Source organism: Chlorocebus sabaeus, chromosome X, assembly GCF_047675955.1.
Source record: "Chlorocebus sabaeus isolate Y175 chromosome X, mChlSab1.0.hap1, whole genome shotgun sequence".
Classification (NCBI taxonomy): domain Eukaryota; kingdom Metazoa; phylum Chordata; class Mammalia; order Primates; family Cercopithecidae; genus Chlorocebus; species Chlorocebus sabaeus.
Genome location: NC_132933.1, coordinates 60,668,916 through 60,695,555, shown reverse-complemented (window position 1 = coordinate 60,695,555; position 26,640 = coordinate 60,668,916). Strand labels below are relative to the sequence as shown.

General features: G+C 35.0%; 1 protein-coding gene across 3 annotated transcripts in view; it reads left to right on the top strand.

Annotated features, from left to right (window-relative positions):
* PCDH11X (protocadherin 11 X-linked) overlaps positions 1 to 26,640 on the top strand; it is a 790,323-nt gene that overhangs the window by 542,907 nt on the left and 220,776 nt on the right. The window lies entirely within an intron of this gene.

The window sequence follows — 26,640 nt, the reverse complement described above, 5'->3', positions numbered from 1 at the left end:
GTTATATTATTCAAAAGAGAAAATGTAAGTCATTAATTTAAATTCCTGATTTCTCCTTGCTTCATTATAATAAAGCAGTTGAATGTGGTTACTACAATTGATGATCAGGAAGAATTTGAAAATAATGCATGTTGACGTCCTGATATTGTCTTTCTCACTAACTCTTAAGATTGAGGATATATTTCTTTATTTCATTTACTAATTTGGAAAAACAAAATCTAGTCTTTCTGTTACCCTGTGCTATGGTCAGAATATTTGTGTCCTACCAAAATTCATGTTAAAATCCTCACCTCTAAGGTGACAATATTAGGAAGTGGGGCCTTTGGGAGGTGATTAGGTCATGGGGGTGGAATCCTCATGCATGGGATTAGTGCCCATATAAAAGAAGCCTGAGAGAGTCCCCTCATCTCTTCCACCAAGTCAGGACACAGCAAAGAGCCTTCTATGAACAGAAAGCAGGCCACTCCTAGACAATGAATCTGTCAGAACCTTGATATTGGACTTCCCAGACTCAAGAACTGTGAGAAATAAATCTCTGTTGTTCATAAGATACCTAGTTTATGGTATTTTGTTATAGGAGGCTGAACAGATTGAGATACACTGTATTACTTGTATCGATCTCATTAAGTGTAAATCTATTTTAATTTATTACGTATCTTTTCAGTGTTATGTCTTTTTTTTATACCTAAGAGAATTGAATATATTGAAAGTTAATTTTTTAGGATATATTTTATTTTATGTTTTACCTGCAGATAAACTTTTGGTCATAGGCAATGACTGTAGGAATAAAGCCAGAGGCATGCAGGATGGAGAAAGGAAGAAATTTGGGGCATATTTAGGATGTAGAATGGACAATAATTGGTGATGTCTATGGGACCAAAGCCAAGGAACCACAAGAAATGAAAAACAGAAAGTGCAGAAGACTGATGGAAGGGCCATATGGACTTTTGTTTTGGATATGTTGATTTTAAAATGTCCATGAGCAAACAGTTGTAGATCTGGAATGGATTCCATAATTGAGAAAATTATAGGTCTAAATCTCAGAAGAGACATCTAACTGGGCTAAAGGTAAATAATCATTAGATAGAGATGGTCATTGATGTCATGGAGTAGAGATTCTAGAGACTTTTATTTTACACATTTATCCATGTCATCAATGAATAATCTTGAGTGCCTATTATGTGCCACACACATAATGGTGAAAAGAGAATAAAACTCCTGTTACCGAAAACACAAAGATATCAAATCTGTGCATTCATCTAATGTAGAATCTATATTTTTGGCTATTGTCAGATCCTTTTAGGTCCTAGATTGATAATTTTTAGACTTTTTTGAAAATTGTTATAATATTTCTGGTAAGTTTTTTTGATTTTTTTTTTTTTTGCTTTGCTAGACTTTGTGCTATCCTAGAAATTTGATTATTACATATTTCTTTGTCCATAATAACCCATGGTTTATACTGTGACTGGAATAACTATTTCTCCTAGTGCTAAAGTTACCAGTGACACAACCTGGGTATTCACAGACAAGAAAAACTCCTCTACCTATCATGCTCACAAATGGAGACAAAAATGTGATCTTGGACAAACAGAATAATATTTTATTCCACCTCTGTTCGTTTCTTTTATTTTCTTTTAGCAACTAGAATTTGAGATCTATAGGTTCTCATATTTATTTATTATAAATTCTTCTCATAAGAAACCTGCTTATAGGAAGGTTCTATTTGAGGCTGTATAATCTTAATAAGGCAAGGACATTTATGGTTTCATCAGTTCTCACTAATCTGCAGTCCTTCAGCCTCACAGTCTGATTCTTGTGAAAAGCTGTCATCAGAAGGCAGTATCTATAGTGTACACTTTCCTTGTAAATTAATTGTGACACATTGAGTGTCACAATTTTTTTCATCTAATTTTATTTATTTATTTATTTATTTTTGTGCCAAACTGCCTTCTGTTAGAAAAAATATATATATTCAACTTGATTTGTTTGGGAATGGAGGAGGATAAACATGCGTTCTTTTGTGTGCGAGTTATCTTCATCTTTTGGACTGTGCAGAAGTGATTGGCTATTTTTGATGACCACTAATACAGTAAAATTTGGCATCTCATTATTTAAACTTATTGATCAGAAGGAAAGAAAAAGCACTGTGAGAACTGACTGTAATGAAAAGTCTATAAGGTACTACATTAGCTTAAAACATCTAAATAGATTTCTCACAATTAAGGGTAAATGTATCCTTTGGTACATACACACAACGGACAGCTTGGATTGTTGTATTTAATTTCTTACACAGTATGATAAAAGCAAACTAGTGGAATTTAAACTTTAGTTTAAAGCAAAGTTCATGTCTCTATGATAAAATTCAGTGAATCAAAAACCAGTGTTTTCAGCTGACCTAATATCTGATTTATTTTGTGACACAATAGATTTGTTTGGCTCTGCCATTTAAGATATACAGTGCTAGAAATAAACTAAAGTATGTATAATTCAGCAGCTGCAAGCATATGATATCTATCTCTTCATCACTGCATTTTAGGTTATGTACATAGTAACTAGATCTTACTCTAGCAAGCAAACACCACTATTACCTAAGAGCATCATGTAAGACAGAATACTATAGGTAGTTTATTCTATTGTGGGTAGAAAGCATTTGATGCTTCTGTTAACTTTATAAATGTTTCTTAAAACACAATATTGACCCATTAAAATAGTAGTAATTTTAGTCCTCCTCAATGCCTTGTACCAACTAGGTACTTATTTAATATGCCTTTTCAAATGAGTTGTCTGTAACAGCAAACAAATCTATCTGACTAAACATAAATTAATCTCTCTATCAAGTTTTATTGCTGGCATCTTTATTTTCTCGCTTTAGGCAATTATTTTTTAAATGAATTATCTGAATATAAAAGATCTGAAGTGTAAGTTTTACAAAGCTTATAACATTTAAAACCTATTAATTCCTATTATTTCCTTTTTTAAGAAGTACCTGTACTGTACTTTATACTTTGTATACAGTACTTTATACTTTGTAAAAGTGAAATATAGCTTTATTTCTTGCTTTTCTGATGTTGCTGTTCCCTTACATTTAAAAATCATTTTAGGGTGATAGCATCATTTCTGTTTCTACAGCATTTGAAACACTGGAACATTTTAATGCTCAAAATTTTGAATTTGTGACGTATATTGCACAGGAGATAAATAAATAGAACATTATTTTCTCGAAATTGGTCCTATCTAAATTTGATATGCATAACTCAAATGATCAATCATAATATGTGGGGATTCTTTAAAATATTGCAGGGAAAATATTGGAGATCAGCCAACTCAAAACAATGTTTTAGATCTCTGGAGTAGAAATGCATTTCTTCCGTTCATTGGTAAGTTTTCTAGATATCATCAAAAACTGCTCATTTAGCTTTTTTGTCAAAGTAATCTTTTACTACATCATGTGTATTTAAAAAGACATTGCATACAACTGAATGTACTTAGTGTCTATATGCTCCAGGCACTATTCTGGGCACTGCAGGTATTTATTCGCTCACTAAGGTGTCATTTTAAAACCGAGAAAAAAAAAAAAAAATCAATAAAAAGTCAATATTTTGCTGTTTGGCTCCCAGATCTCCAAAACTGCTGGAAAATATATTTCTTAAAATGGCGTGTTGGGCCACTGCAAATTCATACTTTTAACGGTATCAGGGCTCTTGGCACATCTGGGCAGTACTTTTTTTTAAAAAATTAAATCTCTTATTATTTCTTAACACATTATCTGAAGAAGCTGATTTATTTATTTACTTTATTCATTTGAAACTATTAGTCCCATCTTATGTCACTTACAATTTGCCAGATATTATCTCAACTACTATTTATTTAGGAGATTAAGATAATTAAAACAGTTTTTTTTTTTTCACCTTCTCTTGTCTGTACTTTTCAGAATATTTCTGAATCTTTGCTTTCACTGTCCTTATTTTGGTTACTGTCTTTGAGAAAGAAGCATATCTCTCCTTTCAGTTCCCCCTGCGTGCATCTTTAAATTATTTCTCTATTTGGTCTTCCTATATCTCTCCACATGATCAGGTCTTTATTATTTTAAAAGACAAACAATTCTAAACATCCTAAACCCTACTTTTTATTCAGACATTTGCTAAACCTCTTCACTTCCTTTTCCTACCAAACTGTTTAAAAGAGAATTGTATAACTGCTGTCATAACACATCAGCTCTTTAACGTCTGCAACTTTTAATTATCTTTTCCAATTTTATATCCTTAAAGAAAACCAGTGATGACCAAACTCAAATGACATTTCTCAGTCCATAGCTTTTTGAAAATCCCTGATTTATTAGATTTTGTTTTGTTTTGCTTTTTTACTATCCCCATTTTACAAATGCTCTCTTCTCTCTGATAACTTGTAATATGCCACTGTTAGCTTTTAAAAGATTTGTTGTGAAATACAGATAACGTAAAACTTACCGCTGTAGTAGTTTTTAAGTATACAGTTCAATGACGTTAAGTACATCACATTGTTTTGCAGCCATCACCATCATCCATCTCCAGAGCTGTTTTCATGTTACAAAAGTGAAACTCTTTACCCATGAAACAATGATGCCCCATTCCTCCTCGTACCCAAGTCCCTAACAAGCACCATTTTACTTTATGTTTGTATTAATTTGACTACTCTTGTTACCGTATATAAGTGGACTCATGTACTGTTTGTCTTTTTGTAACTGGGTTATTCAACTTAGGGTAATATTCTCAAGGTACATCCACATTGTAGCATGTGTCAAAAATACCTTCCTTTTTAAAGTGTATACCACGTTTCCTTTATCCACCTATCCACCAATGGACATTTGGGTGGCTTTTACCTTTGTCTATTCTGAAAATTCCTGCTGTGAACATGGAAATACACATGAATCTTAGAGATCCTGCTTCTGTGTGTTCATATCTAGATGTAGAATTTCTGGATCACATGGTAATTCTACTTTTAATTATTTGAGAAATCGCTACACTGTTTTCTATTGAGGCTATACCATTTTATATTTCTACCAACGGTGTACAGGATTTCACTTTCTCCACATCCTCATCAACTTTTGTTATTTTATGTTTTGATAGTAGCCATTCTAATGGGTGTGAAGTGATATCTCAATATAGTTTTGTTTTTCCCTAATTATTAGTTATGCTGAGTATCTTTCCATGTGCATATTGGTCATATGTTCATCTTCCTTGGAAAATGTCTATTGAAGTCTTTTGCCCATTTTTAAAGGAGTTATTTATTTACTTATTTATTATTTTTGATGTTGAGTTGTATGAGTTCTTTAGATGCTTTGGATATTAACCCTATATCAGATGTAGGATTTGAAAATATTTCTTCCACTCTGTAAGTTGCATTTTCATTCTGATGATTGTGTTTTTTGACTCATGAAAGTTTAAAATTTTGTGTAGTCAAATGTATCAGTTTTTTTTCTTTTATTTCTATATTTTTGTCATTATTTCTAAGAACTCATTGCCAAACCCAATGTCATGAAGTTTTTTTCTCTCTGTTTTCTTCTAATAATTTTATATTTTTAGGTCCTACATTTATGTTATTGATGCATTTTGAGTTTTTCTGTATGTGTTGTAAGGAAAGGGTCTACCTTCATTCATTTGCATGTGAGTATCGAGGTTTCCAATATCATTGGTTGAAAAGACTGTTCTTTTGTGATTAAATGGTTTTGTCACTCTTGATAAAAATCATTTGAGCCTTTATTGTTAGGTTCTCTATCATGTGAACCTTTATTTTTAGGTTCTCTAATCAATTTTTTTGGTCTATTTATCTGTCTTTATTCTAGTACCATACCACTTTGATTATTGTAGATTTGTAGTAAGTTTACAAGTAACTAAGTGTGAGACTTTTTACTTTATTCTTCTTTTCAAGATTGTTTCCATTATTGCAGGTCTCTTGAAATTCCATATGTTTTTTGGATGGATTTTTCCATTTCTCTAAAAAACACCTTTTAGATTTTGATAGATATTACACTAAATATGTAGATCTCTTTGGGAAGTGTTGAAACATGCACAATATTAAGTATTCTAATCCATGAACACAAAATAGCTTTCTACTTATTTGTGTCTTCTTTTATCTGTTTCAGCAAAATTTTGTAGTTTTCAGTGTATGCCTTTCCCCTCCTTGGTTAAGTTTATACATACAAATATTCTTGTTTTGATACTATTGTAAACAGAAACGTTTTCCTAATTTTATTTTCACATTGTTCATTGTTAGTGTTTAGAAACCTAACTGATTTTTAGGTGCTGATTTTGTATCCTGCAACTCTGCTGATTTTACTTATTAGTTCTAACAAGTTTTTTTTTTGTTTGTTTGTTTTTTTTTTTAGAATCTTTAGGATTTTATACATCTAAGATCATGCCATCTAAAAACAGAGATAATTTTACTTCTTCCTTTCCAATTTAGATGACTTTCACTCTTTTTTCTTACCTCATTGCTCTGGCTAGTACTTCTAGTAGTATATTGAATACAAGTGGTAGAAGCAGTTATCCTTATCTTATTCCTGATCTCAGAGGGAAATCTTACAGACAGTCACCATTGAATATGATATTAGCTGCAGGATTTTCATATATGATGTAATGTTAAAATAGTTTCCTTATATTTGTACTTGGGTTAATTTTTTTAAATCATAAAACAGTGTTGAAATTTGTCAAATGTTTTTCTTCATCCATTGATATGATGAGGTATGTTTTTTCCTTCATTCTGTTAGGTGGTATAGTACAGTCACTGATTTTTGTATGTTGAACTGTCTTTGCATTTCTTCTCAGAATAATTACTACTCAGTATTGGTGTATAACCTGTTTAATATATTGTTGAATTCTGTTTGATAGTATTTTGTTGTGGATTTTCACTAGGGATAATGGTGTGTAGAAACAGTAACATGCACAGAGCTGTCTTCTCCTATGATAACAATGTCTTCTTTTGAAATACCTCTTGAAATGCCTGCTTGAGGCTGTTTTGCAATTAACTTCTTTTTTTTTAATAAGTAGAAGGAATATACTCTAAAATAACAATTAAAGGTATAGTATAGAAAATATATAAACTAATAACATAGTTGTTTATTATCATTATCAAGTATTATGTACTGTACATAATTGTACGTGCTATATAGTTTTATACCACTGGCAGTGCAGTAGGTTTTTGCTGTTGTTGTTGTATTGTTTTTTTTTTTTTTAAGTAAAGACAGGGTCTCACCATGTTGCCCTGGCTGGTCTGGAACTCCTGGACTCAAGCAATCATCCTTTCTCAGTCTTCCTTCCAAAGTGCTGGGATTACAGGTGTGAGCCACCACACCTGGCCAGTAGGTTTGTTTATGCCAGGATTGCCACAAACACATGAGTAATGCATTGTGCTACGATGTTACAATGGCTATGATATCATTAGGCTGTAGCTCTTATTATTTTGAGATATATTCAATCAATACCTAGTTTATTAAGGATTTTTAGCATGAAGGGATGTTGAATTTTATCAAAGGCCTTTCTGCATCTATTGATGCAATCATGTGGTTTTTGTCATTGGTTCTGTTTATGTGACGGATCACCTTTATTGATTTGCATATGTTGAACCAGCCCTACATCCCAGGGATGAAGCTGACTTGATCATGGTGGATAAGCTTTTTGATGTGTTGCTGGATTTGGTTTTCTAGTATTTTATTGAGGATTTTCGCATGGACGTTCATCAGGGATATTGGCCTGAAATTTTCTTTTTTTGTTGTGCCTCTGCCAGGTTTTGGTATCAGGATAATGTTGGCCCCATAAAATGAGTTAGGGAGGAGTCCCTCTTTTACTATTGCTTGCAATAGTTTCAGAAGGAATGGTAGTAGTTCCGTTTTGTACCTCTGGGAGAATTCGGCCATGAATCCATCTGGTTCTGGGATTATTATTATTATTATTTTGAGTTTATAGGCTGTTAATTACTGTCTGAATTTCAGAACTTTTGTTCTACTCAGGGATTTGACTTCTTCCTGGTTTAGTCTTGGGAGGGTGTATGTGTCCAGTAATTTATCCATTTCTTCTAGATTTTCTAGTTTACTTGCAAAGACGTGTTTATAGTATTCTCTGATGGTACTTTGTATTTCTGTGGGATCAGTGGTGCTATTCCCTTTATCATTTTTTATTATATCTACCTGATTCTTCTCTGTTTGTTAGATCCAATTGGTCTATAGTGTTGTTGAAGATCTATATTTTCTTACTGATCATCTTTCTGGTTCTTCTAGCCATTATTGACAATGAAATATTGAAGTCTCCTACTATTTTTGTAGTACTGTCTCCTTTCAATTCTCTTAATGTTGGCTTCATATATTTAGAAGCTCTGATATGTAGTGCATGTATGCTAATAATTATATATTTCTGGTGAATAGACATTTACCAATACATATTGTCCTTTTTTGTGTCTTGTAACATTTTTGGGGGTAAAATCTATTTGCTTACTATTAGCATAGCTATCATTGCTTTGTTTTGGCCACTATTTGCATGGACTATCTGTTTTCACCTTTTATCCTTCAACCTATTTGTGTTCTTACTTCTAACATGAGTCTATTGTAGACAGTACATATTTAGTTCCTGGTTATTCATTCACTATGCCAATGTAATGTCTTATCATTAAGGTGTTTAATCCATTTAAATTTTAAGTAATTGCTCATAGTCAGGACTTACTATTACAACCATATTATATTTTTTAAAAACTCTTTCTTCTCATATGCACCACGAATTGCAACTGACCTTTTAGAGTATAGGTGACTTTTCTAATGAGATTCAGAAAATAATTTCCAGTTGTCCATCTGGCATTTCTATCCATATGTTCATTTCTCTTGAAGTGATTTAAGTAGGAAAAGAGGATGCTACCTTTTAAATTTGTTTCCATTATTTAGCTAGAAGAGTTTGTTCATTAAAATATTATATTCCTCAGACATCTCACTTAACTCAGGTATTATGGTACTGTCTTTTGCAAATGTGAGTCCTCAAAAATTCATTAGTGTACTTTTAATTCAACAGATATTTATTGACTTTTAACCATTACATTCTTGGTATTGTTCAAGGTACTGAGTATATCACAGTGAACAAGACAGAGGAAAGTTTCTGCTCTCATGAAGATAGACAATAAGCATAATAAATCAGTAAGTGATATAGTGTATTAGAACATGTTTATGTGCTGTGCATAAACTAGAGAAGTGTAGGTGGGAATAGCAGTGCCACTTGGGGGTGGGTGATTTGATGGCTTTGGGGTAATAAGGGTTTAGGTACTTTTGCATATATAAGGAAGACAGATTTGGATCACAGTGCAAACAGAGGATCTATGAATGAAATTACCATAATTATATTATGATATACAGATGATATTTGAATTTTCTTTATAATGTAAGAAATGTATTATATGTCTATTTTATTTATTTAGTATGATTTCTAGCAACAGATAACTAGCTAAATAAACTACCTTTCTCCTAAGCTCAATGCTAATTGAAAAAGAAATTAAAGCCAGAATCCATGTAGTGTAGCCAGGAATTCATGACTATCAATATCAGAATCTCCTTTCAGAGGCATCACAAAAGTGTGCTGATAAACATGATGAAGGAAAATAAAAGATTCTTAAGGGAGGCAATATGCTATTTTTTTTTGGTGATAAGCAACTCCTGTTACTTCTCTTTGATAGATACAGGACAATAATCTAACTCTCAATTTTACCCTGTTTTGAAGAACATGTTTTAAAGTGAGCTTAACTAATACAATTTAAAAATTGACTTCTTCAAGTGGCGAGAGCACTCAGAGACGCGACGTGGAGCTGGCGGGTACCGAGCGGGTGCCTGTCTCCTTCCCCTCCCCTCGTCAGGCCTTGCCGTCTTCTCCCCGCAGCTAGACCGGAACTATGTGATCCTGGAAGTTCTAGGGCCTTTGTTGTGTGTGAGATAAACGGTCATGGTGGAGGTTCCAGCTCCCATAACAACAGCCACAGCGTCAGGAGCAGGAGAGGCAGCAGCAGCAGCCACAGTGGCCTCGGGCACCCGATCCCCACAGTCACTGCCCCGTCCCCAGTGTCTTATTTATACAATGTATTTTAAATGAGGTAGCAATGCGTTATAAGTATTTAATAATTAGCTTATCAATTGTTACATTATATTTGTCTGAAGTTTGAAAACCACTAATTTTAAGCATGTATCATTGATAGATCATCAAAAACTATATTATTAATAGAGCATTTATTTTCAGCTAAACTGAAGAGACATAGCAGGGTAAAAAGGCCCAGCACTTAGATTTGATTATACAATTTAAAAAATGTTACACCATAAGTGACTATTAACTAGATTGAATCATCTGACTCAAGTTGGTATGTCAATCAAATGAATTTTCAAATGTTTAAAAATAATCATATATTCGTACATTGATACTAGGAGATAAAAATATGTTTCAGAGACTGCTAAAAGGAAGGCAAACTTTTGCCCCTACTCTTAGGGTTTTTCAGCTGGATATGGGAATTAAACTGACACGAGACAGGTCAATAGAAGAAATGTATACATATTTATTCAATACAAGTTTTACATGGAATGAGAGTCTTCATAAATAAGGAAATGAAGACCTAAAGACACAGTCAGAGTTGAAAACTTACATGCTGTATTGGACAAAATGTAGTAAATTGTGAAAATGTAACAAGGCAAAGGGGTTTGAGCTAGAGGAGTTAATTGGATAAAGTTGTGACTAACAAGATAAGGTTGGTTTAACAAAGTTTGTACAAATTTCCCTCAGTCTCAATTTTCTGTCCTTGAAGACAAGGTTTCTTGCCTTCCAGTACAAAGAGGATATCTTTCACATGGGAATTTCATGTCCTGCTGTTAAGAAACAGAATGAAGGTCAGAGTGAACTTCTTGCACCTGCTGTTTTTCAAATGCCTTTAGCTCAAAATAATTCTTATGCCAAAGAGCATATTTTGGAATGATGTGTTTTAAAATCCTTCACTGCATTAGATTTCAAAGTAAGAAAAGAGCAGAATATAACTCTTAAAAGGATGCTTCTGAATCTTAAAATCTCTGAGAGAAATTAGGAAGTAGGCTTTTCCTGAATGAGCCTGAGGTATTAATCACTTAGATTTTTTTAAACAGCTCATTAATAATCAAGTAATTATATCAGAAAGATAATTAGATTTGATCCTTAGAAATGTGCCTATATATTTTAGTGTAAAACTAAAGAGTAATGCTTTACTGAATCAACTGATGTTTTAAACAGAAGGCAGTGTTCAAACAAGTGAACTGTATTCATTTACTTTCCTTCATCTAAATGAAATTGTATCCTATTTTTCTAAGACTTCACAGCACTCATCCTATTCCAATAACCAGTTTTGCACCACAACTCCTGTGGCAATTAAAAAAATAATAATTTGCTTGTTTGTAGATGTTGCACTACAAAATGAGACATTTTAAAGATCAAAGATACATGTTCCTACGAGATTGTTTTGAAGTTTTTACATATAATTTTATTTAATGAAGTGACTGTTTATAACTTCCATGGTTTCCTATAGCCTTTATGTTGCTTTTATTGCATTTTCAAAACCTCAGTTTTATATTTGTCATTTTTTTTCTTCAGAAATGAATCATGGAGCTGTATATTTTCCTGGTCATTTCTTTTTTTATTACGTGAATTTTAAAAATCAATAATGCAACCCTTTAAAAAACATTTATGAAATTTTAAATTTCTGAAGATTATTTTCAGTTGAATTATGTATAACTCACATTTTATCTTTTCCACCATGGAATACTGTTTCAAGTTTCCACAGTACGAGTTTGTTATCTTACCATTTCTCTTTTATCCAAAGACGATTTATCCACTGTCTCCCAGAGAGTGCTCACTCTTTGTCTCCAGATATTTGCACTTAGCATGGTAATAGTCAGGAGGACCTTTACCAATACTTTAGAATATCAATGAAAAGTCTTTTTTTTTTTTTCCTCCTAACAAATGAATATTAGATGTGGAAGCTTCACAATATGCTACATTTCTGGTGTGATAATTGATTATATTTGTTTGACTGAAGAACGATTCTTCTGGAACATGAGCTTTTTGTCGGTTCAGTTGAAAATAATAGAAAGATCCTCTGGATCTGAGATGCGTTCAAGTGTAATAAGCAACATTTAACAAATGTTACACTGCTGCCATTTAACAAATGTCTTTGGAAATTAATTGAGCCAGGTTTTAAAATGATAATCCATATCACCATGTGTGAAATGTAATTCAGATCTTGTTTATCCATATTTAAATTGTGTATAAAATTTATGAAAATGTTCAAAGGCTTATCAAATTGAATTATTAATAACTATCTTGAAATTATTGGTGTGAAATAAATCAGTGATTTTTGTTAATATTATATGAATATATGGGTAAGCAAACATAGATGTGAATTCTTAGATGTGAATTCATAATGTGAATTGCCATTGACATGGCAAAATTTTTAAAATGTGCAATTGAAAAATGAAAGTTTATCCTAAATATTTGGGATTATTAAATATAAAATTAAACATGCAAATTGTTAAGGGTTTACCTCACTTACTTTTTAATCATTCCATTCATTTATGTTTTTAAGTATTAGTTTATGTTTATATGTATTTTCAATTATTACACTAAAAATATTTGTAGTTGTATCTAGTTAAAGATTATTGCATATTTAAAGTGTTTACCTGTTTACATGACTTTTGATTTTTTGTTTGTTTGTTTTTGAGACAGAGTCTCACTCTGTCACCCAGGCTGGAGGGCAGTAGCACAATCTCGGCTCACTGCAGTCTCTGCCTCCCGGGTTCAAGCAGTTCCCTGCCACGGCCTCCCAAGTAGCTGGGATTACAGGCACCAGCCACCACACCCACCTAATTTTTGTATTTTTAGTAAAGACAGGGTTTCACCATCTTGGCCAGGCTGGTCTCAAACTCCTGACCTTGTGATCCACCCTCTTCAGCCTCCCAAAGTGCTAGGATTATAGGCATGAGCCACCGCGCCTGGCCTTGTTTTGTTTGTTAAAGGCAATTTTTTTAAATAACCGGAGAAAGAAATTAAGAAATATTGATGTGCTTAGACTTTCGAAAACCTTGTGCATATGTGAATGCATGTGCATGTGTGTGTGTATTCTTCCTACCATCAAGATATATTCTTTTTGCTCTTCTTTCCCCTATTAGATCTGAGATAATATTTTTAAATGTGTACATCATATTTTGCTGTTATTTGGATCAGAGAAAAATCTATTTCATAAAATGTACCACAAACTGACATGTCAAATTTGTTTTAAAAAATCAATTGTGGGATGAGCAATTGTCTTTAATTTGCATTTATCCCATCTCTTATGACCAGTTTCCAACTTAGAGTTTACTTTCTTAACATCGAGTTACTTGTGTTATTTTCTCAAAGTGATGTAATTATTTTGCTTTTGCTTCATTACCGCAACAAAATGTTAATAGATTCATAAATAAGCAATTTTAGAGGAGCATGAAAACTAACCAAATTTAACAAACACACTGAAGAGATTTGAAGATTTGCATTTTCACGAAGCTATTGAACAACAACAACAAAAAAACTAGCAGCACTAATATACAGCAAATTCATCTTTGAACAATAGAGCTAAATTAATTCTTTGTGCCATATTTCTATTAGGATTTTAAGCTGCCTGATTGTCTGTGATCACTAAGTGAAGGTGAAGTCTAGATTAGTAAAACTTATTTCAAAGGCTGATGTCAAAACAGAAGCAAATGTTAGGAGTGTGCTACTCTTTCTGTAGGTAAAATAAATAGCACTTGGTTCTTCCTCTTTTTAGTATCAATTTTGTAAAAATAAATAAATAAATAAATAAATAAATAAATAAATAAATCCTGTACTTATTTGTTGCAATAACTCAATGTTCCAATATGTTTAACTTAACATCCTTTAAATGTAAACATTATTAGCTATTGGCAGTTTTCAAAGTACCCCAGTTCTAACTCCTAACCCTTTATGTCAGTTACTAATGAGTCACTTGTGATTTACATTAAGATTTGGAAACAAGTTCAAAAATTTTTTTAAAAACAGATAATTTTCCAGTAATGTTGGGAATCAGTAATACTAAAAACATTTCAGACATCCAAGGGAATATTCTATATAATTGTCAGGTACAGTTATGTAGATTCTATGTGTTAGTTACTTATTGAAGAATTGTCAAGTTGTAAGAGGAAAGGACAGAAAGGTATCATTTTGAAATTTAATAGGAACTTCTGAGAGCTAGAGATAACACTACTCTTTTAAAATTGTAAAATACGACCTGCTGTATCTTGTAGAATGTAATCTTTTCAATTTGTATACCTTAAATAAACCATTGAACGCACTTCGGAAATCAGAACTTTTGGAAGACTCTTTGCATTTAACATTAGTTGAACTCAGTGTTGAACCTAGAGTAATTATATTTAGTTGGGACTATTTATTATGAATGAAGGTGCCCCAGCATTGCAGCTTATAGAGCTCATAAACACAAGTCTCTTTTAGCAACATTTTTTCTTCAATGCCGTGAGATTCATAGCTCTAATTTTAACAGTCCTATGATCCAACTTGTCTTCATTGTAAATAAAAGCAAAATTTTGTATTAAGAAGGCTGTACCAAACAACAATCAATTCTTATTAAATAGAAAATATGTGATTCCTTTATTCACACATGCATATAATATGAAAAAAGTATTTTTACTGATTTATTTTAATCCTTATAGTACCATTGCAATTGTCGTAGTTTTTCTTCAGAACAGCATCACGCTAGTATGATCAAATTATCCACAGATAATTTCATATCTGTGAAGCTCTCCCATCCCACATTTTTTCATTATATTATACTATGGCCATCTCTGTGTTAATAATATCATAACTAGATCATATGTATCATTTATCAAAAGTGAGCAGGAACATATCCTGAATGCAAAATAATTCTAGTAATAGCAACTAATTAAAGTGAATTAAAAGTGAACTGATTAAACTGTGTAGGTAATGGATGTAGTGGCTTGAAAATATAAAATTTTATATATATATATATATATATATATATCTCCAAAGATAGTTCATCAATTTTGCCAAGTGAATATATTCATGTTTCAGAATTAGTCTCTTATTTTTAAAATAACCCTATGACTTTTAATTGTTATAGAACTTAATTATTCAATAGATAACAAATTGTAATCATGATTTCTTTGATCAATACAATGTATTTTTTATCTACAAAGAGAGTATACGGGCAATAAAAATCCCAGAAATGTTGTCCATAATGATTTTAAATGCCTTAGAATGATTAATATTATAAATTTAAAAAGATATTTTTGTGTAGATTTATTTTTGATTTTTAGGAAAAATAATGATTTCAGTTTGTGAGTTTTTATTTTATAGATTCACTGGAAGTTGTCTTGTTTAATGGTCCTTTAGTGAGTGTCAGGGTAAGAGATGTGATTAAATATAATATTGTGACAAAAAGAGATGTCTATAGAATAAAAATTATGAAATAATCATATTCTAAAATTGTTCTAATTAGAGTACAGTCTGACACATTAGAATTTCATTTCTCTAATATGGTCATTCATATTAAAATGCCAAAAAAAAGAGTCTATTATAAACATATTTAGAAAACTTAATCAGCATTTCCAGTTTTCTCTCATACATACATATAAATATATATGTTTCTGAAATTGTCAAAGAACCGTGTCTTAATCTGTTCAGGTTGCTATAACAAAATGCTATTAACTAGGTGGCTTATAAACAACATAAACAACATAACAACATAATAAGAAACTCTTATTTCTCGGAGTTCTGGAGGCTGAGAAGTCCTAGTTCAAGCTGTAGGCAAATTCACTGTCTGGTGGAGGCTTACTTTCTTGTTCATAGACAAGGAGGCATCTTTTCACTGTGTACTCACATGGCAGAAGGAGTAAGAGGTCTTTGAAGTCACTTATATAAGGGCACTATTCTGATTCATGAGGGATCCGCCCTCATGACCTAAGCACCTCCCAAAGGCCAACTTCTAGATGCCATCATGTTAGTAATTATGTTTTAACATATTAATTTTAGAGTGACAGAAACATTCACTCTACCGTAGACCATACGGCTTAAATAATCTGAATCTTACTTCAGACTTACTAAAACGAACAGAATATTTGAATTTTGAAACCTAGGAACTTGTGATGGCAGCCGTGGCTGTCTGGAGTGGCCACTGCCACGACACCAGCTGCAGTGGGGGAGGTGTGACCAGGGTTGCATGCTCCATGGAGCCTGTGGGAATCAGGAGCAGGTGGGAGCCCCGCCCCCTTCTGAGTTAGAGGAGTGAGAGCCTCGCCCTCCGAGGTGCAGTTTCAGGGGTCCAGCTAGGATTGCTGCTCCCAGCATCCTGTGCTCTTGGGGACCTGGGAAGCCCTCCTGCCCCAGCAGGCTTTAAAGTGCCTGCTCCTGCTGCTTGGCCTCTCAGCTCTCCAGCTGCCCACTCCAATTTTGGAGCAAAGTTGAGGTCAAGTCTAGGCACTGTGGCAACCTGGTGGGATGTGTGTGAGCATTTGGTGGTGCTGACATGCCCATGGCTGCCTCAGCCCCCTCCAGACTTTGGCCACCCACAAACAAGGGAGGGAAGCAGAGGGAGTGCTGAGGTCAGCTGGGCATGGGCCTGAAGATGCCCTTTGGCATGAACAGCCTGGGTGCCATGGATGACATGATTGATAGTGGGCACCAGGGTTGACATGATTGATAGCATCAGGAGGCATACAGGCTTCTGCTCAGAAAGGGGCAGGTCCCTGGTGAAGTCCCACTTTTCTGTCAAAGAAGTCCTGAAGCCTGGGGGCCTGTTGGCCAGTTCCTCAGACCAAAGTGAGAATATGTGCTTTTTCTGGCCTGCCCATGGCTGCCCATCGACCAATCAACATGAACTTTCTCCTGTCTCAAGCCCGTAAAAACCCCAGGACTCAGTCAGAATTGGGCAAACAACAGGATGACCTAACTGCTGATAGGAGCTACCCACTCTGGATCTTCTGAGAGCTGCACTGTCACTCAACAAAGCATCTCTTCACCTTGCTCACTCTCCAGTTGTCTGTATACCTCATTTTTCCTGGACACGGGACTCAGGACCCACCAAATGGCAGGACTGAAAGAGCTGTAACACAAACAGGACTGAAACACCACCCTCCCACCCCAACTTGCCACGTTGGGGGCGATGAGAAGGAGAAAAGAGAGAAGAAGAGAAGAGCTGTGCCCCTCAGGGAGTCTGGACCTAGCAGCTCCTTGAGTCAGGACTGTGACACCCTCTTTGGGGCTCTGTGGTTCCTGGCATCTCCAAGCTTCCAGGCGCCACCATGTTCCCTGGTGCCCAATTCACTTGCAGTACACTTGGTTCAGCTGCAGCCTTGCAGGGATCCAGCGCCCATGCTGGCACCTGCAGCTGCCCACTTCATCACAGCCAGCATACCTGGTTATGCACAGTGGCCGGAACCTGTGCTTGCTCACTCACACACCCCTCTCCTCCCTGCATCTGACTTGCTCTTGGCAGGCATGGGATCTGGGCTGGTAGCAAGACCCAAGTGCAGCATGCCAAGCTGAGTGGGTGGAATAAGCCCAGTGGGCCCTAGCAAAACTCAAGCAAAGGCACCATTGGCCACAGAGGTTTCTGTCTGGTGAAGCAACACCCCGAGGATCTTGTGACATTTGCATGATTAACAAATTAGGTGATTTCTACGTAGCTGATGTTTTGAAAACCACTTGATAGCTACTGGTTGCAGTAGCTAGCTATCGATTTTATCCAAATTTGCATGCCCTTATCTAATTCCCAAATATTATGAAAGGCAACAAAAGTAGTGTTACAAAAAGTTCAAATAATATATTGGAGGTAAATATATAAGATTGATTTATGGGTTTTAGAGTTGGAGACTATATCTTTCTACTAGTGTCTATTCCCATCCTCAATTTAGAAATAATTAAAAAGTATATGTATATACCTTTTTAAGAAGAATGAAAAGGACAGTGCCATATGAATTTACTCCTGGGACCATAGCATAATGATCTTTTTTAAAAAAATTCTTTAACTTGTCAGTCACTTTGAGGTTATTTTTAATACTATGTGTGTGTATGTGTGTATGTGCTTATGGAGTATGTGGGTGTGGTAGACAGTAAGTAGCGATATTTTTGTTTGTATGGAAAATAAGTAGAGGAGAGTCTGCTTTTAGAAGAAATACACCTGTGTAGAGAGATCCACAAGTAAAAGACTACAGCAACACTACAGATATTAGTTGATTACAATTCCTCCCCACGACTCCACCCACAACTATATTTACCACAACGTTGCTTGCTACTATTTTCCACATTGGTGAATATTATTACTGGAAGATGCAACTATTTTAATTTATTATTTGATTATCTATGATGATTATAGAACTTCAGTTTTTTTTTAAATGTAAGAAAAGTTCAAAGGAAACATTGGTCTATTCATCTCATATTAATTTCCAGGAAGTGACACATATTACATAAGTAGCAATTGTTTTTCATGTGCTGATGAATACCAGGTAAAAAAGATGAAATAAACATGTTTCATATACAGAAGAATGGGTCTAAAACAAACATGCTACTACTATCCATAAACTCAACACACTAAAGAAATTGCTGGCATACTGGCCAATGTGTGCATTCTCCAATTTTATTAGGAATACATTCTAGTAATTATTATTTAAAAACTGATATTTATTCACCATCACAGCTTTTTGTTGCATTTTTTGCTAACATTAAGCAAGAAATATTTTGATCCAAGTGTTTATGTAATTAATGACAATGCCAGGTTTTTCCTCTTTCGTTGTATGCTACAAAATTATTCTAACATCTAATCCAAGTCAGAAACCATCTGTTGCTTGAATGACATTTGGTTTGTTTAAAATGTATCAATTAAACAGACATATTGTGCAACTACAGCAAAGGGAGAATTATTTTGCAAATACAAAGGAGTGACACCAGAGACAAAGCAGTGTTCAAACCAAACTTGTGGCTTATTTTATGGAAACATATTTTCAAATAACAACTAGAAAAACTTAACTATTGACTAATATTCTTAAAAATAAAATGATTATTTGGATCATATGAGATCCATGATTCCATTATCTCCCAAGCCTATTTCATCACTGACAATGGAGTAAGTAGTATAGGTTTGATCTTGTTAATTATGCTAGTAGACTACAGGGACAAAAAAGAAAAGGATTGATAGGATAGTAAAAGCTCTGAAAACCATAACAAATTAGGATGGGAATTATAGCCTGCAATAGGAAGACTTATACATGAGTCTTAACTATCTTCAAACACAGGAGGGCTTGTCATACAGAAGAACGATCACACATATTTTCTGTAGCTAAAGGCAGAGCTAAAGAAAGTTGGTGGGAATTTCTCCTTCTGTCAATGTTTTCTTTTCTAGCAGCTACCAACCCTCCTAATACACACTGTGAGCTGGAAAAGCAGATATCCAAGGTTGTTAAAGTTAAAAATAAAAGCAGAGTATGGTAGATATGATTCTGAAAACAAACTTTGTGATAAATACTTCAGGGATTTGCATGCCTTTATTTCCCCACTTACTTCCTGATATGAGGTTCTTTTAGGATAGCTGAGGCTATTAGATAACTATTGGATAGTCAAGGTGCTTTGGTAATTCATAAGTTTAAATGTAAGTCACTAAATATGGATGTGGTTAGTACCAAAAACAATGTAGATATTTCTACTATTCTTTTTTGACTGATAATTAGGCTTTTCATTGAAACCATTGTCTATTTTAGTTTTACTATTTGGTTTTAGTATTACTTAATGGCTTTTTTTGACACATGCCAGTTTCAAAGCATGTTAAGTTTCAATTCTGTCGTATTTTAAATGTTAGTCACAGAATTGTAGTTTCTCAAACATTCACAATATTGCTATTTCATTTTCAAAGTTCACACAACTGTGGTAATAGCCAATTTAACAATTTATAAGCAATAACATTCTCGAAAGAGGAAGCATCATCTTGCATATCTACAAATAGATTATTTCCATTCTGATTGAGCTGAAATGAGTTATGATTCAAGGAAAGAAGGAAAGTTGCCTGTTTATAATGCCATGTAGTCTTCTAATCAGCAAAACATATGTCTGGCTCTGCCCCTCTCCCCCCCCACAAAACATATACCATGAAAAATGTAATGGCAGAATAGTCAGAGCTAGCAGATCACCTGACTCAATGTATTTTATGAAGCTACAATGTAACTTCATAAAAAGCCTCCAACACATGCTAGTGATGTGTTATGGTACTTAAAAAAAATAGCCATGAAGGGTAAAAACCCCAGAAACATGATAAATGAGACTATTCACATTTTATGAAATGGAGCAGTGAGGCCGAGAGCAGTGGCTCACGCCTGTAATCCCAGCACTTTGGGAAGCTGAGGCGGGCAGATCACAAGGTCAGGAGTTCAAGACCAGCCTGGCCAATAGGGTGAAACCCCGTCTCTACTAAAAGTACAAAAATTAGCCGGGCTTGGTTGCGGGCGCCTGTAGTCCCAACTACTCGGGAGGCTAAGGCAGGAGAATCACTTGAATCCCGGAGGCAGAGATTGCAGTAGGCTGAGATCGCACCACTGTACTCCAGCCTGGGTGACAGAGCGAGAGTCCATCTCGAGGAAAGAAAAAAAAAAGAGAAGAGAGAGAAGAGAAGAGAAGAGAAGAGAAGAGAAGAGAAGAGAAGAGAAGAGAAGAGAAGAGAAGAGAAGAGAAGAAGCAGTGAAAACCCAATTAGGCTAACAGGTCAACTGATCCATCCTGCAAAATGACTTGAATTGGTAAAGTAGAAATTTTTATGACTGCAAATTTCAGGGCCAAGCAGTAAAGGCCTGCTACAAAATAAAAAGGCCTGATACGTCATCTGTGAGTTTTTACACTGGGAATTATGATCTTCACATGGGATATGTATGCTGGCCATATGATGCCTGTGAAAATCTTTAGTTTCTAACGAGCTATTTGCACATTTTACTTTACGATATATTTAGCAATTATAAATCATTTGGCTAAAAGACAGTACCTATGGGAAAAAAAGCAGAAATCCTCTGACATCCAGAATGAAGTTGTTTATTATTATAAAATGTGGGGACTTGGAATCTTAAAGTATTCTTAATAGTTTGAAATTCAAAATGTTTTATACGTAAATCAAAAACAAACGTGCATATGGTAATCCTTAGAAAGTAATGAGACCCTACATATGATTACTCTTTCTAATCAGAGTTACTGGTGATGACAGTGAATCTAAAGGAAGATTGGGTTAGAGTGTATTGGATTTGAACTCATGGCGTGTGCAAGGTTGTATAATAGGTAATTCTAATAAGCCTTCTCTAACATGATACTCAAGTATTCTATAATTAGAATCACTGGGTTGCTTATCTGCATGCAGCTTCTTTGTGCCAGATTAACCTGTCCAAAATGCCACTTGCATCATGTTATGAAATGTAAAAACATTTACCTGATAATTAGTATGAAATGATGCCTTCATGAGGTTTAATGGGCACAAGAATGTTAGGGATTTGGTATTTAGTCTGTAAATGATTTATGTGAGTGACATCAATATAATGTCTGGGTATTGTGTTCTGGAATTCTGATTCATTTGAGCTAAAAAATGAGGTGTGTAGATTTTAGGGAGAGGCATCCTGTGTTATTTCTCTCTGCTACTGGCAGAAAATAACTAGCTATTCAGGGCAAATATTTATTCATGAAAACACCAAGATTTATTTCCATCCCATAAAGTCACTATTCCAGTCAGTAGATTTGTTTTCATTTCTGTGTCACAGCTTCTCTGCAGGGCTACAGACAGAAATTTGTCATGAACAAATTATAACATGAATATTAATGTAGTAGCCCTTTTATACTGTACAATAATTATCTTTAACCAGCTTTTCCATATTGACAAAATTAGCCTTCCAGATCAGAGGTCTTCAAACCATGGCTTTTAGAGCCAAATGATGAAGAAGTTCAAGCAAAACATTAAAGTTAATAATACATAAAAGTATCTAAATTTTGAATTTTAATGTTCATAAGTACAGTTTTATTGGAACACAGGCAGGTCCATTCAGTTTCATATTGTCTAGGACTGTTTTTACACTACAAAATTAGGGTTAAGTTATTGAGACAGAGACTGTATCATATTGCCCACAAAGCCTAAAATATTTACTATCTGACTCTTTACAGAAAAAGTTTGCTGACCCTTCAATTTACTGGTTATAAGAGGGGTCCTAGAGGATGATTAGTTTATTTTTCTTAAAACTGTAGTTAAATGTTGTGATTTTTTAAAAATTATACCTTAATTTCTGGGATACGTGTGCAGAACATGCAGGTTTTTTACATTTGTGTACACATGCCATGGTGGTTTGCTGCATCCATCAACCTGTCATCTACATTAGGTATTTCTCCTAATGCTATCCCTCCCCTATCTCCCCACCCTCCAACAGGCCCCAGTGTGTGATGTTCCCCTCCCTGTGTCCATGTGTTCCCATCGTTCAACTCTCAATTAAGAGTGAGAACATGCGGTGTTTGGTTTTCTGCTCCTGTGTTAGTTTGCTAAGAATGATGGTTTCCAGCTTCATCCATGTCCTTGCAAAGGACATGAACTCATCCTTTTTTATGGTTGCATAGTATTCCATGTTGCATATGTGCCACATTTTCTTCATCCAGTCTGTCACTGATGGGCATTTGGGTTGGTTCCAAGTTTTTGCTATTGTGAACAGTACTGCAATAAACATGTGTGCACGTATCTTTATAGTAGAATAATTTATAATCCTTTGGCTATATACCCAGTAAAGGGATTGGTGGGTCAAATGGTATTTCTGGTTATAGATCCTTGAGGAATTGCCACACTGTCTTCCACAATGATTGAACTAATTTACACTCCCACCAACAGTGTAAAAGTGTTCCTATTTCTCCACATCCTCTCCAGTATCTGTTGTTTCCTGACTTTTTAATGATCACCATTCTAACTGGTGTGAGATGGTACCTCACTGTGATTTTTATTTGCATTTATCTAATGACTATTGATGATGAGCTTCTTTTCATGTTTGTTGGACACAAAAATGTCTTCTTTTGAGAAATGTCTGTTCATATTCCTCTTCCACTTTTTGATGAGGTTGTTTGTTTTTTTTCTTGTAAATTTAAGTTCTTTGTAGACTCTGTCTATTAGCCCTTTGTCAGATGGATAGATTGCAAATATTTTCTCCCATTCTGTAGGTTGCCTGTTCACTCTGATGATAGTTTCTTTAAATGCTGTATTTTATATATATATATATAACGAACTTCTACATAGATCCAACAAGCTATTGACAATGTTTTAGTTTATTTACAAGAATGCAAATGTAACCACCCAGTGGGTTCACCTTGCCTGCTGCCTAGACAGAGCCGATTTATCAAGACGGGGTATTGCAATAGAGAAGGAGTAATTCACACAGAGTTGGCTGTGTGGGAGTCCAGAGTTTTATTATTACTCAAATAAGTCTCCCTGAGCATTTGGGGAGCAGAATTTTTAAGGACAACTTGGTGGGTAGGGGGAAGCCAGTGATCCAGGAGTGCTGATTGGTCAGGTGCAAAATCACAGAGATTCAAAGCTGTCTTCTTGGGCTGAGTCAGTTCCTGGGTGGGGCCACAAGATCAGATGTATCGATCTAGGTGGTGCCAGCTGGTCCATCAAGTGCAGGATCTGCAAAATATCTCAAGCACTGATCCTAGGAGCAGTTTAGGGAGGGTCAGAATCTTGTAGCCTCCAGCTGCATGACTCCTAAACCATAATTTCTAATCTTGTGGCTAATGTTAATCTTTTTTTTTTTTTTGAGACGGAGTCTCGCGCTCTCGCCCAGGCTGGAGTGCAGTGGCCAGATCTCAGCTCACTACAAGCTCCGCCTCCCGGGTTTACGCCATTCTCCCGCCTCAGCCTCCCGAGTAGCTGGGACTACAGGCGCCCGCCACCTCGCCCGGCTAGTTTTTTGTATTTTTTTTAGTAGAGACGGGGTTTCATCGTGTTAGCCAGGATGGTCTCGATCTCCTGACCTCGTGATCCGCCCATCTCGGCCTCCCAAAGTGCTGGGATTACAGGCTTGAGCCACCGCGCCCGTCCTTGTTAATCTTACAAAGGCAATCTAGTCCCCAGGAAAGAAGGAGGTCGGCTTTGAGAAAGGGCAGTTAGTGTATTTGTTTTAAACTATAAACAAAGTTTCTCTCAAAGTTAGTTCAGCCTATTCCCAGGAATGGACAAGGACAGCTTGGAGGTTAGAAGCAAGATGGAGTTGGCTAGGTTAGATACCTTTCACTGTCTCAGTCATAATTTTGCAAAGGCGGTTTCACAAGGGCTTATTTAGTACTCTGAGACTTTAGAGTTGAAGCAGCTAAACTTTTTGTAAACTTTTATGAAACTCTGCTTTTGAAGAATATAGCATTGATGATTATTTCAGTAGCTCCATACTAAATATCTTTAGTACTAATAAATAATAGATGACTGACAGGCTAGGTAATCCATGTATTTTAATGTCCTGTAATTCAGGGTAACATTTGGATTATGTCTGTATAGAGGTGATCAGAAGACGACTTGAAGCTTTTATTTTCCTCTTTACACTGTGAGTTCTAGATACAAAGACAAACAGAAAAAGGGATATTGACCAGGAAAAAGCATACAAAAAGATATTTCAATTGCATTATTTACCTGATAAATGCTTTAAATCTTAGAAGGTACAGTGTGGTTTAATCAGATAATACAGCCAATCTCACTCCTCACAGCTTCCACACAACCTAACACTCATCCCCCAATAAACTAAAACCAAGGCTGGGTGAGGTGGCTCACGCTTGTAATTCTAGCACTTTTGGAGGTCTAGGTGGGTGGATTGCTTGAGCTCAAGGGTCGAGACCAGCCTGGGCAACATGGCGAAACCCCATCTCTACCAAAAATACAAAAAATTAGCTTGGCATGGTGGTGCGCACCTGTGGTTGCAGTTACTTGGGAGGCTGAGATGGGAGGGTCGCTTGAGCCTGGGAGGTGGAGGTTGCATTGAGCCAAGATTGCATTCCAACCTGGATGACAGAATGAGACCCTGTCTCAAAAAAAACAAAACAAAACAAAACAAAACCAACAACAACAAAAACCTCTGCCTTCTGAACTCCTCAATATTACTCAGTTCCAGCAAACATTTCTTTTATTCCATTTATTTTCTGCTCGTACTAATTCTGCTAAGAGTTACCTTAACCAACACCACCCGCGACTCCCTCTGAGAGGCCCAAAAGAATTATGTCTGGCTGTTACACTTACATGTAGAAAATCAGCAGACTATTTCTCATTAGAAGGAGTAATTTTACGATCATAAGCATATTCCATGAGATATATTATATGACATATTACATGCATTAGTCATTTTCTCATATTTTATTAAGACTTTAATGTAAAAAGTAATGGCTAAAAATTAAAGAAGATTCAAGTGAGCTACTTAAATATATGCGTCTATTATATTTTCATATATCTTCCAATAAGTTTGAAGTATGATATTCAAATCTTTTCATAGCTCCATCTAAAGAAATGGCTGACTGTTAGACCTGAATTTGTGAAAACATATGCATTCTGTTATGAAAATGCCTAGGACCTAAATTATTGTGATCTTTGATGTATGTAAATCTCTTAAATAAATTATACCTAATTTGAAGCTTTCATGCTGTCAGTAGTTTAGTGCTTTGGTTGATCTATTGTTACATAGCAAACCATCAGTAATCTTCAGGGACATAAAAATCAATAGTCCTTCTTAATTTTTAGGTCAGGAATTTAGGTAGTGTACAGCAGATGTAGCTGTTTCTGCTCCATAGTGACTGCTGCCTTAAGTAGGGGGTGCTCAAATGTCTGAAGATGGTTAGGATGACTCCAATAAGGCCACCAGCTGGAATGTTCATAATGGGTTCTTCATGGACATAGCCGGTGCCTGAACTTGAGTGGCTGGAACAGCTGGGCCTCTCTAGGCATTGTAATCTCTTTTTATACAGTCTTTCTATGCAGTTAGCTTGACCTTCCCCACAGTATGGCATGATCCCAGTACTCAAACTACTTCCAATGCAGCCGTTATTTTCCGTGGTGGGTTTTCCAAGGGTGCAAAGCAGAAGGTACAAGGTTTGATTACAGAGTCTGTGCAGATTCAATGTGGTCTCAGGCTACATGAAAGTCTGAATATCAAGAGGTGATGTCCACTGGGGAGCCTATTTTTAGAGACTACTACATATAGCATAGAAATGCTGCAAACAAAAATGCTGCTACAAGATCTGGTGAAGATGCTACAAACTTCTTTCAAAAACCAATTGCCTCCTCTCTATATTTTTACTTGTATATATATTTTTATATTCTGCTAGGAATACCATTTATGATGATAACTATAGTTTGTTTTTATAATTACCATTAACTGTTATCCATATTATATAATTATTTTTTTTCTTAGAAAGTGAAATCAATATAAATACATTCCAATTCAAAATTTTGTCCCTAAGATTCTTCTAAAAGATGGTGTACTTTTAGTTTTCTAAGTCTACATGATTGAATAAATTTGTGTTATTATTTACAGTTTCAGCCCACTAGCAACTTACAGATACAGCAAAAAAGTATGGT